Raw genomic sequence first — 6,919 nt, forward strand, 5'->3', positions numbered from 1 at the left:
TTCAGTTACCCAGGAAGTAGACAAACAGGGCATAAGACTAAAACATATAAGAAAGAGAGTGGTATGGGAAAAGGATGCTCACTCTCAAAATCAGAAGACTTCCCGATTCTAGTCCAAGGTATGTGATCATGGTTATATGACCACAAACAATCTACTCCCCTCAACTGGAATGATTTCCTCCTCTGTGAAATGTCTTGTTTTTGTTGTTGTTGCTATGTTATTCATATAGTCACTATCATCACTTGGTACTTATAGATTTAGAGATTTCTTGTGATCCTTCTCATAAAAACAAACAAAAATTTTCATTTTTCCTCCTCTGTCCTTATATTTTATACTCTCTGTTTGTTGCCGTGTGGTTAACATCAAGATATATTGATGATAAATATAAAACTGCTTACCTAAGTTCAAAAAAATAAGACTCATTTATGTGGCACTACGTGGATTTTGGCAGAAGTTGCCTGAGTCCTCCAACTCTACCCCTGTATTTAGAACTTTAGCAGTATAGGACAATAAAGAGAAGAAATTTAGGAGTCAAAAGACCTGGATTCAAATGGTGCATTTTATTCTTTATAATTATGTTTCCTTGAACAGATCCTAGTCTCTTTAATATCATTTTTTTCTTTTTTTTTTGTTAAATTATATGAGCAGACTACAAAGCCTTTGAAATCCTTTCCAGTTGAAATCTAGAACCTTAAACTATAACTTATCTATCAGGAAGCATTTAGTAAACATGTACTGTATTTCAGCCACTGTCACAAGCTCAAGTGCTATCATGCTCTGTCCTCAAATACCTTACATGTTATCAGAGAAGAAAACGTGTACATGTGCAGAAATATACAAAATAAACATAATATAGTTTTGAGGAAGGTAGGAAGAAATCAAGTAATGCACATTCCCAGGGATCACGTATTTCTTTTATGTTGAAGTTGTACTTTAACAGAGTTTGTGAGTGAAAAGGTAACTAAGCAATTATAATATAAAGGATAATGAAACAAGTGTTGATATTAGTGTATACTCTCCTTTTTATGCTTTAGAGATCTTTTATTCAAGATACGAAATTTTACCTTTTTCATAGGTAAGACTAATTTGCTAATGCTGTAAGTACTAAAACCGTAAGTTGGCAGAGCAAGTCCTGAAAGATATGATGTAAAAATAGTTTTCATAAAGCACCATTGTGACTTTGATTACAAAATTGCCTTTTCTGATGCTGCTAAGCCCAAGTAAGGACAATTTCTATTTATAGTTACTTCCAGAAATTGTCTTTAGCATTTAACTGTAAATAATAATATCTTCTTGGAAGCCAAGGCACTGAATATCACAGGCACCCATAAATGAGGAAGTGTGAAGACAAGAATTTAAGCTGTTACTTTTTACAAAAAAAATAGATCTGTTGATTTTCTCTAATAAACTCTATTCTTTATGAGTATATTTTGCATTTTCTGATCAAAAGTGACTACAGGACATTTGAGAGGCGTAGTAGGAGATCAAAACATACTCAGAAATAATAAATATATGAAAAGAAAAAAGAACAAAAAAGGGAATTCTAAGAATCAGACCTCAGGATTGTGTGTACATCCCAATTCTTGAGGAGAAAAGACAGAGAGATAGGAAACAGACTAGGAAGCATCGCATAGCTCACTTTTGTTGGATTACAGGTTGTAGCCAGGTACTGAAATATTTAAAATAAAAAAATAGAACCAAATACATTTGATATTAAAATAAGAAGGCACTGAATTTGACTGTGATGGGTGAGATAGTCAGACCTCTGTTTAAGGAAAGTCACTCAGGGAAGAACATATAGGAGTAAGAAGAAGGGTTTCAAGAGAGACACATCAATTAGGTAAATAAGAAAATAGGGTTATGACTTATTAGGGACTAAAGCATGCTGTCCATAAGTTGTATGTCTAAAGAAGAGAGAGACGTAGAAGACACAGTAGAGGGAGAAATGACAAAATTTAGTTAGTGACATGACATGTGTAGTGAAAGAGGGTGAGAAATTGAGTATGAAAATGAGTATGTGAATCTAAGTGACTAGAGGAGTGAGGATATTAGGGATTGTGCTGGGGTAATCTTAACCATCTTGCGAAGAGCCAGTTAATAATTCTTTCTTGCGAGCATGTAGTATCTCAAAAACTGGCAATGACTACAAATCGGGACTTGATGTATTGTTTCTTTGATTGCCTAGATTCAAGAAAGTTCTAATAATACAGATTACAGTTCAAAGTATATGTGAATACTGTTTATTTTCCCCCAGACCCCAGCATTTAACAACACATCCCTTTATTGCTCTATAATCACTGCCTGAGTTTAGAAAGAGTGCAGTAATGAAGTCATCACTAGAATGGAGGATTAATTATCCAAGGATAGTAAAAATAGGATGACGATGATGATGATACAATGGTTTAAGTTTTCCATGTGTTTTATATCCATCACCTCACATGATCCTCATAAGAACCATGATTCTGATTATTAATATAGGCAAAGCACTAGGATTAAGGGAATTAAAAGGAAAAGGCTTCCTATAAAAGAAATGATTTTATTGACTACTTAAAGGAAGACAAAGAAGTCAGTAGGTAATTGTATCAGTAAGCACCCCAACATACACAGACTCTTTGATATGCCTTTCTGAAAGGAAAGGCAATCTTTGAGGTGTTGACAATCACTTTAGTCAAGTACAGGTATCAGAGAAAATCAAAATCAAAATTTCAGAGAAAATACAGGGAAATCAAAAGTCAACAGATATGCTTCCAAAATGTCTGACCATTAACATACATACATCTTCACCAGAGAGGGAACATGTGAGTGTCCCAAGGGGGAGGGCCTGCTTAGAGGATTCCCAGAGTCCTTTTCTGGCCAAACACTTCCATTTGTTAAACCCCAAAATAAAACCTGATCCTCAGAGTATTTATACTCTTTTTGGAGCCAGAGGGCATGACCTTCTGACCCAGTGCCTCAACAGAAAAAAAAGGTACTTGAGACTCTGCTACAAAACAGCTTCCCTAATCAAGCTTCCCCCAATGGGCAAGCCCATCAACGGGTGGGGAGTATCTTCTTTAATCACATTCAGATGAAGGCATTATACTTCTTGATTATACCAAAACAAAAACAGGAAAAGATTCTAATTTGATTGCCATCAGTGTAGCGGAAGAGGGAGAGATTTCTAGGTATGAGCTAGACAAAATCACCATAGCTAAAGATCAAGTATATTGCTCATGGAAGAGAAAGCAGACCAAGACACTGGATCAAAGCAAATGGGGCAGTAAGGTGTAGGAAGACTAGAAAGGTAGGAAAAGGCAAGGTTATGGAGGGCTTTGAAAGCCAAACAAAACTGTGTTCCTTTGTTTCTTTTTAAATTCGATCCAGAAGATAGAGGATAGGGGACAGTGAAGTTTACTAAGAGACTTATATAGTTGGACCCATGCTTCAGAAAAGTCACTTTAATGGTTGAATGGAGAATGGCTTGGAATAGAAAGAATATTGATCAGGAAGACCTACCAGTAGGCTATTGTAATACCTGGGCATTAGGTAATGAGGACCTACACTACACTGGTGATAGGGTTACAGGTGAGAAGGGGGGATAGGCCAGAGGTATTACAAAGATGAAATTGAAAGCCTGGTCAAAACATCAGATGTGTAGTGGAAGGGTGAGATATTGTGAGCAGTCTAAGATAACTTCTAGCTTGCCAGCATGAGGCACTGGGAAATTGTGCTGCCTTTTACAGAAATAACAAAAGTAGGAGGGCCATAGTGATTGGAGTGAAAGAAAATAAGTTCCATTTTTTTTGTATATTTAGCGAAAACATCTTCTGGACATCCAGTTTGAGGCGTCTAAAAGTCAGTTGGATGTTGGGGACAAGATGTTAGCAGAAAGTGTGGAATAGGGCATATGAATTTGAAAATCATCAGCACAGAAATGGGAATTAATCATATCCATAAGAATCAATGAAATTACCAAATAAAGTAGTAGGAAGAAGAGAAAAGGGGACAGGACAGAACCCTAAGGGACATTTACGACTCTTATTTTATTTTGCTTAACCTATTTCAGCCTCATTCATCCCCTGGTTTAAGCATTAAATTTATGTTTGTATAAGGCAAAACAACTCAATAATTAAAGAATAAATGTCATAAACAAAATGTGGTAATAATACTTGTAATATCTACCTCAAGATTATTATTAGGCTCAAGTAAGTTAATGTGTGGAAAGTGCTTTGAAAGGACAAATAATTGTCTATTATATTTTTGATTGGGAAAGGTATATGGTCACTAGGTCTATATACTAGTTACCTAGAAATATTCCTTATGATGATTAAAGCTCTGTGAAAGATAACAATCTCACCAAAGAATATGAGAATGTTTAGACACAACAATATCTAAGTAATCTATTTATATCTTGGAGACATTATAAGATAATGGACTTGGAGTCCAGAGTCATAGTCTTTTAAATTTTGATTCAGAAATTGATTAATTGCATAAATAAAGTACATATGCTTAAGTGTTCTCAACTTCTGTTTCAACCATGATGTACACAGAATTTCCAATAATCTCCCAGAGCTAACGTTAAGGGGGAACACTATATAGAAAACTTAAAGGACTACAGAAAAGTAAACTATTATTTATTATACATAAAAATATTTTATATGCCATTTATTTGGCATCTTTAATAACTTTCTCGTATTTGGCTAAATTGATCTATTTCCCTAATATGATTACTTAACTTTTTTGTTTCCCCCTACAAGCCTGGTACAAGAATGTTTTGAGTTGTAAGAAAATGCTTTAAAAGAGATTAAACATTTTATTTAGGTGTATTTACCTTGATACTAATTATATAACGATTTATAATTTTGTGCTTCATCTGACTCAAGAAGTACTAGAGTTCTTCAAAATATTGTGAGATAGGTTTTAGTAAAAATATCGCAGAGAGATTTTGTGTTCCAGTTGAGGATGGAGAAATGACATGTGGAGTCCCTACAAAATCTGACAATATGTGTTATTTGTGTACTGACATTGTAAATGGATATCAATGCTTGCCCAATACATAACTTATGTACTGAATTTTCATTTTTCAATATGCTTAAATCTTTATACTTCTCTAAGTCTTGGGAATGGGTTATGATGTACATTGTTCTCAATATGTGTTTCTTACATTTCTTTATTGCTTATATCCTTTCAGATTTTATTCTGGGCATTTTTCATGATGAACTATGAAGAACAGGAATAACATCATTGAATTTATTCTTTTAGGAGTTTCTCAGAATAATGATGTTCAGATTCTGTGTTTTATCCTATTCTCATTCTGTTATGTGGCTCTTTTAACGGGAAATTTGATAATCATGATATCCATCCTGGGCAGTCAGATCACTGACCAACCCATGTACTGTTTTTTAACGTACGTATCCCTCATAGATGTTTGATACACCTGCACAGTGACCCCAAAGCTCATCAGTGACTTGCTGGTTGAAAGGAAACGTATTTCCTACAAGAAGTGCTTGATCTAAGTTTTTACAATGCACTTATTTGGGGCAATAGAAATCTTTGTTCTCACAGAGATGGCCTATGACCAGTATGTGGCCATCTGCAAACCTCTGCATTACCAGGTGATCATGAGCAAGCAGAGGTGCAATATGATGGTCTTATTTGCCTTTGATTGGGCAATTCTGCATTCATTTTCTGAGATTGTGGCCCCAATGAGATAAATCATTATTTCTCTGATGTATATCCCTTATTGGAACTTTCTTGCATTGATCCTCAAAGGGTGGGGTTTTTAGTCATTGACAGTTCAGGGAGGGTTGCCTTCATGGTTTTCATAGTGGTTATGGGTTCATACCTTATGCCCCATGGGTACTCTTCTGAGAGCTACAGAAAAGCTCTTTCTGCATGTGATTTCCACATCACTGTTGTGGTCTTATTCTGTGGTCCTGTACTCTTCATTTATATTAGACCAGTCACCACCTTTAGGGAAGATAAAGTGTACACTGTTTCTTACACCATCATAGCTCCCATGCTTAATCCTTTCACCTCTACTCTGAAAAATAAAGACATGAAAAATGCAATGATTAACATATGGAGCAGAAACAAGTTTTTGAGAAGAAAGCTCAATTGCTGAAAAAAAGCTGCTCCTCACCAGATTTTCATGGTTCAAAGAAATTCAAATTCAGTGCCTATTTAAGTTTGTCTGAAGCCAATAGGATTTAGGGTAGGAAAAGACTAGTGAACTATGTAGTTAATACAAACTACTTTTTTTAAATGGAAAAAATGGCCAGAAAAGACTAGAAAGACCAAACAGTACAATGTTGGATAATAGGTCAAGATGTTTGTTCACAAATATGTGGTTACAGGAATAAGGAGCTTCTCCTTCCTCCCCCATTAGTAAGCTTTTTAAATTCAAACGAAAAGGATATATTTTGAACACTGTTTCCATTGGTAAGTTGTTTTCTCTCCCCCTCCCCCAATATTATTTAAACATTATCAATGAGGGGATTTTTTTGAGATCTATTTGAAACACTTTAACATCTTTCAATTTAAATCTTGCAGAGAAAAGTGAGACAAAGGGAAAATCGTATCCTAGAGGCTTTACCCAGTCTAACTTAAGGGAGGAAGGGAAGGAGAGGGGAAGAGAGTTTTAGACAGCAGTCAACAGAGTACAGGGGACAAGAGAAGAGAGGAAATGAGAGGAAAAGGGAAGGAAAAGGTAAAAAATGAGATAAAAGAGGAAAAAAGCAAGGAAGAAAAGGAATAAAGAAAGAAAAGATGGAAGGAGGAAGGAAAGAGGAAAAAAGTGAGAAAAGTGCTTTCAAAAGGAAGAACAAATATGTTCATGGAATTTTTACATCTGTCTTCGATTCTAATTTGATGAATAGTGTATTAATGCTGGAGTCAGGTAGAAATAGATTGGTATTTCCCTTTTATTTTTCACCCAGTG

The 6,919-nt window shown here is 35.2% G+C and overlaps 1 pseudogene; it reads left to right on the forward strand.

Annotated features, from left to right (window-relative positions):
• Window positions 1-5,201: 5,201 nt before the first annotated feature.
• Window positions 5,202-6,103, forward strand: LOC140516769 (olfactory receptor 4P4-like; annotated as a pseudogene).
• Window positions 6,104-6,919: the final 816 nt, after the last annotated feature.

The sequence above is a fragment of the Notamacropus eugenii genome, chromosome Y, assembly GCF_028372415.1.
Source record: "Notamacropus eugenii isolate mMacEug1 chromosome Y, mMacEug1.pri_v2, whole genome shotgun sequence".
In the NCBI taxonomy this organism is placed as follows: domain Eukaryota; kingdom Metazoa; phylum Chordata; class Mammalia; order Diprotodontia; family Macropodidae; genus Notamacropus; species Notamacropus eugenii.